We start from the raw sequence: 14573 nt of genomic DNA, 5'->3' as shown, positions 1-14573 counted from the left end.
AATCTAAAGCTTACACTTACCCCAACCCTTATTCTAGTCCTAAAACCAATTCCAATGTTAACCCTATATTTAGTCCTTAAACTAACCCAGGTCCTAACCCTAAACCTATCCCTAACCTTAGCCCTAAACTCAACCCCAACCCTTACTTTAGCGTTAAGCCCAACCAAATCCCTAACTGCACCCAACCACAATCTATAGCCTTAAACTTAACCTAAACCATAGTCCTAATACTATGCCCAACCCTAAGCCAAAGCTTAACCCCTTAAGCCAACCCCAACCATAAACCTAGCCCTTAAGTAAACTTCCAAACATAAACATAGTCCTAAAACCAAACCTTAACTTCAATATTGAACCCAAAACCAAACCACAACCCTAACCCTAGCCTTAAACCTCACATCATGCCTAGTCTTGGACATGCATGACAGTATTTTTAAGGCAACTATTACAAAACTGATTAAAATTCTATAATGGGGCTACACAACATCTCCTTAAAATGTTTTTGCCTTGTAGTCTACAGAGTTTGGAAGTAGATTCTCCTGGTTAGGTAGTTGATGAGTTTATGGTGGACTACAACCCTAGGCATTTGCTTTGCACTAAATGTGTGTATGTGGAAAAGAAAGATTTATATCAGTCACGTTGCTTACAAACTGTGGCCTAGATTTAGAGTTTTGTCTGTAAAAAGCCGCGTAGCTAACGCTGACTTTTTTGCCAACGCACCCTTCCAACAACGCTGGTATTTAGAGTTGTCTTAGGGGCTGCGTTAGGCTCAAAAAAGGGAGCGTTGAGCCTAACTTAGCTCCACTTCAACCCTCAATACCAGCGTTGCTTACAGTAGCGGTAAGCTGGGAAAACGTGCTCGTGCACGATATCCCCATAGGAAACAATGGGGCTGAGCTGGCTGAAAAAAAAACCTAACACCTGTAAAAAAGCAGCGTTCAGCTCCTAACGCAGCCCCATTGTTTCCTATGGGGAAACACTTTCTAAGTCTACACCTAACACCCTAACATGAACCCCGAGTCTAAACACCCCTAATCTTACACTTATTAACCCCTAATCTGCCGCCCCCGCTATCGCTGACCCCTGCATATTATTATTAATAACCCCTAATCTGCCGCTCCGTACACCGCCGCAACCTACATTATCCCTATGAACCCCTAATCTGCTGCCCCTAACATCGCCGACCCCTATATTATATTTATTAACCCCTAATCGGCCCCCCCCCAGCGTCGCAGCTACCTAACTACACTTATTAACCCCTAATCTGCCGACCGGACCTCGCCGCCACTATAATAAATGTATTAACCCCTAATCCGCCACACTCCCGCCTTGCAAACACTAGAATAAATTGTATTAACCCCTAATCTGCCCTCCCTAACATCGCTGCCACCTACCTACAATTATTAACCCCTAATCTCCCGCCCGCACCATTGCCGCTACTATAATAAAGTTATTAACCCCTAAACCTAACTCTAACCCTAACCCTAACACCCCCCAAACATAAATATAATTTATATTAAACGAAATAATATTCCTAAAATTAACTAAATTATTCCTATTTAAAACTAAATACTTACCTATCAAATAAACCCTTTTATAGCTACAATATAATTAATAATTATATTGTAGCTATTTAGGATTTATATTTATTTTACAGGCAACTTTGTATTTATTTTAACTAGGTACAATAGCTATTAAATAGTTAATAACTATTTAATAGCTACCTAGTTAAAATAAATACAAAATTACCTGTAAAATAAATCCTAACCTAAGTTACAATTAAACCTAACACTACACTATCATTAAATTAATTAAATAAATTACCTACAATTACCTAAAATAAAATACAATAAAATAAACTATTCTATAATACAAAAAACAAACAAACACTAAATTACAAAAAATAAAAAAGAATTACAAGCAGTTTAAACTAATTACACCTAATCTAAGCCCCCTAATAAAATAAAAAAGCCCCCCAAAATAAAAAATCCCCTACCCTATTCTAAAATATAAAAGTAATCAGCTCTTTACCAGCCCTTAAAAGGGCTTTTTGCAGGGCCTTGCCCCAAAGTAATCAGCTCTTTTGCATGAAAATAAAAATACAATACCCCCCCCAACATTACAACCCACCACCCACACACCCCTACTCTAACCCACCCAAACCCCCCTTAAAAACCTATCGCTAACCCCCTGAAGATCTCCCTACCTTGAGTCGTCTTCACCCAGCCGAGCCGAATTCTTCATCCAAGAGGAGCAAGAAGATGTCCTCCATCCGGTAGAAGTATTGATCCAAGCGGCAAAGAAGGGTTCTTCCATCAGGGCGATGTCTTCTAATAGATAACCACACTTCCAAGCGGCATCTTCTATCTTCTTTCTTCCGGATCCATCTTCATCCTGCCGACGCAGAACATCCTCCTTCCCCGACGGACTAACGACGAATGAAGGTTCCTTTAAGGGACGTCATCCAAGATGGCGTCCCTTCAATTCCGATTGGCTGATAAGAATTCTATCAGCCAATCGAAATTAAGGTAGAAAGTTCCGATCAGCCAATAGAATGCGAGTTCAATACGATTGGCTGATTGGATCAGCCAATCGGATTGAACTTCAATCTGATTGGCTGATTGCATCAGCCAATCAGATTTTTTCTACCTTAATTCCGATTGGCTGATAGAATTCTATCAGCCAATCGGAATTGAAGGAACGCCATCTTGGATGACGTCCCTTAAAGGAACCTTCATTCGTCGTTAGTCCATCAGGGAAGGAGGATGTTCCGCGTCGGCGGGATGAAGATGGATCCGGAAGAAAGAAGATAGAAGATGCCGCTTGGAAGAAGACTTCGCCCGGATGGAGGACCTCTTCTTTGCCGCTTGGATCAAGACTTCTACCGGATGGAGGACATCTTCTTGCTCCGCTTGGATGAAGAATTCGGCTCGGCTGGGTGAAGACGACTCAAGGTAAGGATGATCTTCAGGGGGTTAGCGATAGGTTTTTTTAAGGGGGGTTTGGGTGGGTTAGAGTAGGGGTATGTGGGTGGTGGGTTGTAATGTTGGGGGGGTATTGTATTTTTATTTTCATGCAAAAGAGCTGATTACTTTGGGGCAAGGCCCCGCAAAAAGCCCTTTTAAGGGCTGGTAAAAGAGCTGATTACTTTTATATTTTAGAATAGGGTAGGGAATTTTTTATTTTGGGGGGCTTTTTTATTTTATTAGGGGGCTTAGATTAAGTGTAATTAGTTTAAACTGTTTGTAATTCTTTTTTATTTTTTGTAATTTAGTGTTTGTTTGTTTTTTGTATTATAGAATAGTTTATTTTATTGTATTTTATTTTAGGTAATTGTAGGTAATTTATTTAATTAATTTAATGATAGTGTAGTGTTAGGTTTAATTGTAACTTAGGTTAGGATTTATTTTACAGGTAATTTTGTATTTATTTTAACTAGGTAGCTATTAAATAGTTATTAACTATTTAATAGCTATTGTACCTAGTTAAAATAAATACAAAGTTGCCTGTAAAATAAATATAAATCCTAAAAACAGAATTTATGCTTACCTGATAAATTACTTTCTCCAACGGTGTGTCCGGTCCACGGCGTCATCCTTACTTGTGGGAATATCTCTTCCCCAACAGGAAATGGCAAAGAGTCCAAGCAAAGCTGGCCATATTGTCCCTCCTAGGCTCCGCCCACCCCAGTCATTCGACCGACGGACAGGAGGAAAAATATAGGAGAAACCATATGGTACCGTGGTGACTGTAGTTAGAGAAAATAATTCATCAGACCTGATTAAAAAACCAGGGCGGGCCGTGGACCGGACACACCGTTGGAGAAAGTAATTTATCAGGTAAGCATAAATTCTGTTTTCTCCAACATTGGTGTGTCCGGTCCACGGCGTCATCCTTACTTGTGGGAACCAATACCAAAGCTTTAGGACACGGATGAAGGAGGGAGCAAATCAGGTTACCTAAACGGAAGGCACCACGGCTTGCAAAACCTTTCTCCCAAAAATAGCCTCCGAAGAAGCAAAAGTATCAAATTTGTAAAATTTGGCAAAAGTGTGCAGTGAAGACCAAGTCACTGCCTTACATATCTGGTCAACAGAAGCCTCGTTCTTGAAGGCCCATGTGGAAGCCACAGCCCTAGTGGAGTGAGCTGTGATTCTTTCAGGAGGCTGCCGTCCGGCAGTCTCATAAGCCAATCGGATGATGCTTCTAAGCCAAAAGGAAAGAGAGGTAGAAGTCGCTTTTTGACCTCTCCTTTTACCAGAATAGACAACAAACAAAGAAGATGTTTGTCTGAAATCTTTTGTAGCCTCTAAATAGAATTTTAGAGCACGGACTACGTCCAAATTGTGTAACAAACGTTCCTTCTTTGAAACTGGATTCGGACATAAAGAAGGTACAACTATCTCCTGGTTAATATTCTTGTTAGAAACAACCTTTGGAAGAAAACCAGGCTTAGTACGCAAAACCACCTTATCTGCATGGAATACCAGATAGGGCGGAGAACACTGCAGAGCAGATAACTCTGAAACTCTTCTAGCAGAAGAAATAGCAACCAAAAACAAAACTTTCCAAGATAGTAACTTAATATCTATGGAATGTAAAGGTTCAAACGGAAACCCCTTGAAGAACTGAAAGAACTAGATTTAGACTCCAGGGAGGAGTCAAAGGTCTGTAAACAGGCTTGATCCTAACCAGAGCCTGAACAAATGCTTGAACATCTGGCACAGCTGCCAGTCTTTTGTGTAGTAAGACAGATAAAGCAGAGATCTGTCCCTTTAGAGAACTTGCAGATAATCCTTTCTCCAAACCTTCTTGTAGAAAGGAGAGAATCTTAGGAATTTTTATCTTATTCCATGGGAATCCTTTGGATTCACACCAACAGATATATCTTTTCCATATTTTATGGTAAATATTTCTAGTTACCGGTTTTCTGTCCTGAACCAGAGTATCTATCACAGAATCTGAAAACCCACGCTTTGATAGAATCAAGCGTTCAATCTCCAAGCCGTCAGCTGGAGGGAGACCAGATTTGGATGTTCGAATGTACCCTGAACAAGAAGGTCCTGTCTCAAAGGTAGCTTCCATGGTGGCCCGATGACATATTCACCAGGTCTGCATACCAAGTCCTGCGTGGCCATGCAGGAGCTATCAAGATCACTGAGGCCCTCTCCTGTTTGATCCTGGCTACCAGCCTGGGAATGATAGGAAATGGTGGAAATACATAAGCTAGGTTGAAGGTCCAAGGTGCTACTAGTGCATCTACTAGAGTCGCCTTGGGATCCCTGGATCTGGACCCGTAGCAAGGAACCTTGAAGTTCTGACGAGACGCCATCAGATCCATGTCTGGAATGCCCCATAATTGAGTTAGTTGGGCAAAGATCTCCGGGTGGAGTTCCCACTCCCCCGGATGGAATGTCTGACGACTCAGATAATCTGCTTCCCAGTTTTCCACACCTGGGATGTGGATCGCAGATAGATGGCAGGAGTGATCCTCCGCCCATTGAATTATTTTGGTCACTTCTTTCATCACCAGGGAACTCCTTGTTCCCCCCTGATGATTGATATACGCAACGGTCGTCATGTTGTCTGATTGGAATCTTATGAATCTGGCCTTTGCTAGCTGAGGCCAAGCCCTGAGAGCATTGAAGATCGCTCTTAGTTCCAGAATGTTTATCGGGAGAAGAGACTCTTCCCGAGACCATAGTCCCTCCTGAGCTTTCAGGGATTCCCAGACCGCGCCCCAGCCCACTAGACTGGCGTCGGTCGTGACAATGACCCACTCTGGTCTGCGGAAGCTCATTCCCTGGGATAGATGGTCCAGGGTCAGCCACCAACGGAGTGAATCTCTGGTCTTCTGATCTACTTGAATCATTGGAGACAAGTCTGTATAGTCCACATTCCACTGTTTGAGCATGCACAGTTGTAATGGTCTTAGATGAATTTGTGCAAAAGGAACTATGTCCATTGCTGCAACCATCAACCCTACTACTTCCATGCACTGCGCTATGGAAGGACGTGGAACAGAATGAAGAACTTGACAAGTGCTTAGAAGTTTTGACTTTCTGACCTCTGTCAGAAAAATCCTCATTTCTAAGGAATCTATTATTGTTCCCAAGAAGGGAACTCTTGTTGACGGAGACAGAGAACTTTTTTCTATGTTCACCTTCCATCCGTGTGATCTGAGAAAGGCCAGAACGATGTCTGTATGAGCCTTTGCTTTTGACAGGGACGACGCTTGTATTAGAATGTCATCCAAGTAAGGTACTACTGCAATGCCCCTTGGTCTTAGAACCGCTAGAAGGGACCCTAGTACCTTTGTGAAAATCCTTGGAGCAGTGGCTAACCCGAATGGGAGGGCCACAAACTGGTAATGTTTGTCCAGAAAGGCGAACCTTAGGAACTGATGATGTTCTTTGTGGATAGGAATATGTAGGTACTCATCCTTTAGATCCACGGTAGTCATAAATTGACCTTCCTGGATAGTGGGTAGAATCGTTCGAATGGTTTCCATCTTGAACGATGGTACCCTGAGAAATTTGTTTAGGATCTTCAAATCCAAAATTGGTCTGAAAGTTCCCTCTTTTTTGGGAACTACGAACAGATTTGAATAAAACCCCATTCCTTGTTCCTTTATTGGAACTGGGTGTATCACTCCCATCTTTAACAGGTCTTCTACACAATGTAAGAACGCCTGTCTCTTTATTTGGTTTAAGGATAAGTGAGACATGTGGAACCTTCCCCTTGGGGGTAGTTCCCTGAATTCCAGAAGATAACCCTGAGAAACTATTTCTAGTGCCCAGGGATCCTGAACATCTCTTGCCCAAGCCTGAGCAAAGAGAGAGAGTCTGCCCCCTACTAGATCCGGTCCCGGATCAGGGGCTACTCCTTCATGCTGTTTTGTTAGCAGCAGCAGGCTTCTTGGCCTGCTTACCCTTGTTCCAGCCTTGCATCGGTTTCCAGGCTGGTTTGGGTTGTGAGGCATTACCCTCTTGCTTAGAGGATGCAGAATTAGAGGCCGGTCCGTTCCTGAAATTGCGAAAGGAACGAAAATTAGACTTATTCTTGGCCTTGAAAGGCCTATCTTGTGGAAGGGCGTGGCCCTTTCCCCCAGTGATGTCTGAGATAATCTCTTTCAATTCTGGTCCAAATAGAGTTTTACCTTTGAAAGGAATGTTAAGCAATTTTGTCTTGGATGACACATCCGCTGACCAAGACTTTAGCCAAAGCGCTCTGCGCGCCACGATTGCAAACCCTGAATTTTTCACCGCTAATCTAGCTAATTGCAAAGCGGCATCTAAAATAAAAGAGTTAGCCAACTTAAGTGCGTGAACTCTGTCCATAACCTCCTCATATGGAGTCTCTCTACTGAGCGACTTTTCTAGTTCCTCGAACCAGAACCACGCTGCTGTAGTGACAGGAACAATGCACGAAATGGGTTGTAGAAGGTAACCTTGCTGTACAAAAATCTTTTTAAGCAAACCCTCCAATTTTTTATCCATAGGATCTTTGAAAGCACAACTATCCTCGATAGGAATAGTAGTGCGCTTGTTTAGAGTAGAAACTGCCCCCTCGACCTTAGGGACTGTCTGCCATAAGTCCTTTCTGGGGTCGACCATAGGAAATAATTTCTTAAATATAGGGGGGGGGAACAAAAGGTATGCCGGGCTTTTCCCACTCCTTATTCACTATGTCCGCCACCCGCTTGGGTATAGGAAAAGCGTCGGGGTGCACCGGAACCTCTAGGAACTTGTCCATCTTGCATAATTTCTCTGGAATGACCAAGTTGTCACAATCATCCAGAGTAGATAACACCTCCTTAAGCAGTGCGCGGAGATGTTCTAATTTAAATTTAAATGTCACAACATCAGGTTCAGCTTGTTGAGAAATTTTTCCTGAATCTGAAATTTCCCCATCTGACAAAACCTCCCTCATGGCCCCTTCAGATTGGTGTGAGGGTATGACAGAACAATTATCATCAGTGCCCTCCTGCTCTTCAGTGTTTAAAACAGAGCAATCGTGCTTTCTCTGATATGCAGGCATTTTGGATAAAATATTTGCTATGGAGTTATCCATTACAGCCGTCAATTGTTGCATGGTAATAAGCATTGGCGCGCTAGATGTACTAGGGGCCTCCTGCGTGGGCAAAACTGGTGTAGACACAGTAGGAGATGATGTAGTATCATGTTTACTCCCCTCATCTGAGGAATCATCTTGGGCAATTTCATTATCTGTGGCAGTACTGTCCTTACTTTGTTTGGACGCTATGGCACAATTATCACACAAATTTAAATGGGGAGACACATTGGCTTTCATACATATAGAACATAGCTTATCCGAAGGCACAGACATGTTAAACAGGCTTAAACTTGTCAATAAAGCACAAAAAACGTTTTAAAACCGTTACTGTCTCTTTAAATTTTAAACAGAAAACACTTTATTACTGAATATGTGAAAAAGTATGAAGAAATTGTTCAAAAATTACCAAAATTTCACCACAGTGTCTTAAAGCATTAAGAGTATTGCACACCAATTTTCAGAGCTTTAACCCTTAAAATAACGGAACCGGAGCCGTTTACAAATTTAACCCCTATACAGTCCCAGTTACAGCCTTTGCTGTGACTATACCAAGCCCAAAGGGGAATACGATACCAAGTGACGCCTTCTAGAAACTTTTCCAGCTACTTTCAGATCCTCACACATGCATCTGCATGTCTTGCTCTCAAAAAACAACTGCGCAGTAATGGCGCGAAAATGAGGCTCAGCCTACAACTGGGAAGGCCCTCCCTGACTGGAAAAGGTGTCTAACATAGTGCCTGCCGTTAAAAAACGTTCCCCAAGTCTATAAATGTGAATTATCAGCATAAACATGTATAAAATGCCCAAATAAAGCAATCGATTTAGCCCATAAAAGTGTCTACCAGTTTTATAGCCCATATTAAGCCCTTTATTCTGTTTGCTTGCCTAAGAAATGGCTTACCGGTCCCCATGAGGGGAAATGACAGCCTTCCAGCATTACATGGTCTTGTTAGAAATATGGCTAGTCATACCTTAAGCAGAAAAGTCTGCTAACTGTTTCCCCCAACTGAAGTTACTTCATCTCAACAGTCCTATGTGGAAACAGCAATCGATTTTAGTTACTGTCTGCTAAAATCATCTTCCTCTCACAAACAGAAATCTTCATCCTTTTCTGTTTCAGAGTAAATAGTACATACCAGCACTATTTTAAAATAACAAACACTTGATAGAAGAATAAAAAACTACATTTAAACACCAAAAAACTCTTAACCATCTCCGTGGAGATGTTGCCTGTGCAACGGCAAAGAGAATGACTGGGGTGGGCGGAGCCTAGGAGGGATCATGTGACCAGCTTTGCTGGGACTCTTTGCCATTTCCTGTTGGGGAAGAGATATTCCCACAAGTAAGGATGACGCCGTGGACCGGACACACCAATGTTGGAGAAATAGCTACATTGTAATTATTAATTATATTGTAGCTATATTAGGGTTTATTTGATCGGTAAGTATTTAGTTTTAAATAGGAATAATTTAGTTAATTTTAGGAATATTATTTTGTTTAATAAAAATTATATTTATGTTAGGGGGGTGTTAGGGTTAGAGTTAGGTTTAGGGGTTAATAACTTTATTATAGTAGCGGCGACGGTGCGGGCGGGAGATTAGGGGTTAATAATTGTAGGTAGGTGGTGGCGATGTTAGGGAGGGCAGATTAGGGGATAATACAATTTAATAAAGTGATTTCTAAACAAGAAAAAACTAAGAGGATGCGCTAAAGTGGAAGTGACAGTGATATAAAATTGCAAGCCCTTTGGTATCTTGTTCAAAATAGCATCTATATAAATGAATCTGAATAAAAATATATATATATTGGAGGTCTCAGGTGTACAAACAATTTCTGGTAAATAACAGTAAGTGCAATTTTAATATAATTATAATGACAATACTACATAACACAACATAAAAGAGAGAGTATATATATATTTGGATATATACATATATCTCTCAGTGTCCATAAAAAAGGAAAGTCCACTTCAAAATAAAGGATATAAAGTTTGTGTATTCAGGTGTTAGGCTTGCTCCGCTTGTGTCCACGGTGTGGTGGGTCAGGATATCTAGGAGGAGGAGAAGACAAGGGGTGCCAAAAGAGGTTAGAGTTAGGTTTAGGGGTTAATAACTTTATTATAGTAGCGGCGACGGTGCGGGCGGGAGATTAGGGGTTAATAATTGTAGGTAGGTGGTGGCGATGTTAGGGAGGGCAGATTAGCGGTTAATACAATTTATTCTAGTGTTTGCGAGGCGGGAGTGCAAAGTTTTAGGGGTTAATACATTTATTATAGTGGTGGCAGGTCCGGTCGGCAGATTAGGGATTAATAAGTGTAGTTAGGTAGCAGCGACGTTGGGGGGGGGGCAGATTAGGGGTTAATAAATATAATATAAAGGTCGGCGATTGTTAGGGGCAGCAGATTAGGGGTTCATAGGGATAATGGTCGGCAGATTAGGGGTTACATTTTTTTATTAGAGTGACGGCGATGTGGGGGGGCCTCGGTTTAGGGGTACATAGGTTGTTTATGGGTGTTAGTGTACTTTAGAGCACAGTAGTTAAGAACTTTATATTCCGGCGTTAGCCCATAAAGCTCTTAACTACTGACTTTTTTTGTTGGTAGGAGTCTTGTCTGTAGAGGGTCTACCGATCACTTCTCCCAAGACTCCAAATACCAGCGTTAGGCAGATCCAATTGAAAGATAGGATACGCAAATGGCGTAAGGGGATCTATGGTAGCCTGGAATCGCGGTAGGGAAGTGAGCGGTAGACCCTTTCCTGGCTGACTCTAAATACCAGCGGGCGGTAAAAAGCAGAGTTAGGACCCTTTAATGCTCCTTTTGACGGCTAACGCCAAACTCTAAATCTAGACATGTGGTTGTGATTCCTTCTTATGTGTCGTCATATCGCCTTTTGGGAAATTTTGGCAGCCTTGAATGCTTTTGCTCCAGAAAAGTCTACAAACTACAACAGTTTACAAAGCACATGCACCGCTTCATTAAATAGTTAAACTGTCAACCACAATATCCTTCTGCTGTAATAGAAAATGACTCCATTAGGAGTAGATGAGCAATTATCTGCTCTTACATTAGCAGCACATCTCTAGCATGCGATAAAATGTAGATTAGATCATTATGTAAGCCAGGTACCTGCTGCAAGTATAATTGTGCAATTTAGATTATAATTTTAAAGTCTTCATAAAGGGAACAGTGAGTTATTATCTATTACTATGATAGAAACTGGGTCAGTCTTGGATAATGCCCTAGATTCTCCAACTCCTGATATTTGCTCACATCAAGAGAAATACTGATTCTAGAATTTATTGTGATAGTAATTTTTGTTCCAATAAAATTAAGACCAGTAAAAATCAGCTTCCCTACATTCCTATTGGATTCTTTGTAGCCAATCAGCATCAGATATTCAATATGTCCACAATGAGTTTTGAATTGCTTAAAAGAACATTAAAGGGACACTGTAACCAAAATTTTTCTTTCATGATTCAGATTGAGCATGAAATTTTAAGCAACTTTCTAATTTACTCCTATTATCAAATTTTCTTCATTCTCTTGGTATCTTTATTTAAAATGCAAAAATGTAAGTTTAGATGCCGGCCCGTTTTTGGTGAACAACCTGGGTTGTCCTTGCTGATTGGTGGATAAATTAATCCACCAATAAAAAATTGCTGTCCAGAGTACTGATCCCAAAAAACCCATAGATGCCTTCTTTTTCAAATAAAGATAGCAAGAGAACAAAGAAAATTTGATAATAGGAGTAAATTAGAAAGTTGCTTAAAATTGCATGCTCTTTCTGAATTACAAAACAAAATTTTTGGGTTCAGTGTCCCTTTAAAGTCAGAATGAAATTATATGATTCAGATAGATAGAGAATAAAATAAATTTAATTCTAGTATCGAATTCACCTCTTCTTAATTGAAATTGAGTTCCCCTCCATGAGAGCATAGTGAGATAGACTCATAACACTGTTACACTCTAAGATATACAAAGCTCAAACAAAGAGATAGTGTCCAGCTTTAACCGAATTAAAGGGGCAACCCAGTTAATTACATGGAGGGAATCACATTTCAAACTACTTAATCAAACGTATATAACACCTCTTAAACTAGCTAAATGGTTTAAAAATGATATGGGCTGCTAGAGATGTTGTGCAGTAAACGCTGACATCCTGCATTGTTTTTGGACCTGTCCTAAGATTATACAGTTTGGGGAAAAAAGTCAGCCACTGGCTGATTAAGATGACTGGTTACAGATTTGAGTTGTGCACCACACATATTTTTTTTCTCTGTAAATATTCTGATACATATTTAAGCACAAATCTTATAAATACGGTGATTTTACAAGGGGTGCAACCTGATATTATCTAAATGGAAGTCCTATAGCGCACCTAGTATAATCAAATTCTCCAGAGGGATGTCAAATCAAATCATCTTGGAACAATATAACACTGCAATAAAATCGAGCAAAAAATTAAAAGCCTTCTTTAATAAGTGGTTAAAAGTGATTGAATCCCTTCCTTTGAACACACAACTCCAAATTATACTCCCTTTAAGGAAAGCAGAACTGGTGGCCCGTTGGATCGGCACCAATAAACTCCCGGCAACATGGAGAACTTAATTATTACTTCTATTTCCTTGTTACCCACCTTCATGCCTTCCCCTCCTTTCCCCCTGGGCTCCTCTACCACCTCTATTCACTCTTTTTCCTTCTTATATATTTCTTTATTTTTTTCTGCCTTCTTCCATACCCCCCTTATGGCTATAACATAGGGAATATACGTATTTGTGGGGCTCGGATTTCTCTACATGCCAACATAATAAGAGAGAATACCGATATGATAGGAATGTAATTGATATGCCGACAATATAGTGATATTCTTTTTTGTTTTATGACTTAACACTTCTTTTATTGTTAATGTATTCTCAAAAGATTGAATTTTGCTTTGTCTATACGGATTTTAGCTATGTAATTCTTATTTTGCTGTGTACTTTGTAACAACATGAAAAGCCAATAAGAATATTTATAAAAATGCTGATACACACCACAGGGGTGGGTAGTTCTTCTGATGCTTTGTTGTGTAAACAGTGGTTAAATAGTCTCAGCTGCTCTAGGCCTAGTGTATGTCATTTGTCTGTGTGTGCTACTCAGGTATGCTGCCATGTGCAGCTATTAGTTTGTCTTTTAAAGATTCAGTAAAGCCAAAACCGAGCTTCCATGAGTGCAAGAGAACATATCATTTTAAACAACTTTCCAATTTACTTCTTTTATCAAATTGTATTCTTGTGGTATCCTTTGTTGAAAAGCATATCTAGGTAGGCTCAGGAGCAGCAATACTGCTGATTGGTGGCGGCACATACATGTTCTCAGCTAACACCCAGTAGTGCTTTTGCTGCACCTTCAACCGAGGATACCAAGAGAAGGAAGATACTAGATAACAGAAGTACATTGGAAAATTGTATGTTCTATCTGAATTGTGAGAAAACAAATGGTGTTTCATGTCCCTTTAAGGGATACTGGGTTAACTACATGTGGACCCCTTTCTGATGTACCATGAGGGTTATATCTCTATATAATAATATGACCCTATAGACGCTCTACAGGAGAACGTTAGCCGGTACAACAAGTCACTGTGCCCATTCCTTACACCAGTCTGAAGGGTGTGTGTCTGAGAACAAAATATGTGTCATTTACCACAGGGTTATTAGCATAAGATGATATCAAGGGTGTTGTTAGAAACTAGGGCACTAGCATATTCCAAGGACAGAATTAAAATCACATGCTTAGCACAGTGTGGTCCCTAGGGGCGGAGCTTCCATTATTAACACAAGCAGTGGTGTTAGTTTAGGTAATAGTAGAAGATGGATCTATTTTATTACTGAACACAACACTTACATATTCAGTAGCACATACATACAATAGACGCCTTCAGATGTACACATATACACACACACACAAATATATTAACATAAAACACCTTTACACACATATATGCACATACAACAGACGCCTTCAGATGTACGCATATACACACACATATTAACATAACACACCTTTACACACATACATGCACATACATACAACAGACACCTTCAGATGTACACATATACACACACACACACACATATTAACATAACACACCTTTACACACATACATGCACATACATACAACAGACACCTTCAGATGTACACATATACATACACACACACACATTAACATAACACACCTTTACACACATACATGCACATACATACAACAGACTTCCTCAGATGTACACATATACACACACACACACACACACACACACATATTAACATAACACACCTTTACACACATACATGCACATACATACAACAGACACCTTCAGATGTACACATATACATACACACACATATTAACATAACACACCTTTACACACATACATGCACATACATACAACAGACTCCTTCAGATGTACACATATACATACACACACACATATTAACATAACACACCTTTACACACATACAT

General features: G+C 40.4%; 1 protein-coding gene across 1 annotated transcript in view; it reads right to left on the bottom strand.

Annotated features, from left to right (window-relative positions):
- Nucleotides 1-14573, bottom strand: part of CNIH2 (cornichon family AMPA receptor auxiliary protein 2) — a 186497-nt gene that overhangs the window by 77268 nt on the left and 94656 nt on the right. The window lies entirely within an intron of this gene.

This window comes from Bombina bombina, chromosome 7, assembly GCF_027579735.1.
Source record: "Bombina bombina isolate aBomBom1 chromosome 7, aBomBom1.pri, whole genome shotgun sequence".
Taxonomy (NCBI): Eukaryota; Metazoa; Chordata; class Amphibia; order Anura; family Bombinatoridae; genus Bombina; species Bombina bombina.
The sequence above is the reverse complement of the archived record's forward strand: the minus strand, read 5'-3'. Positions and strand labels throughout refer to the sequence as shown.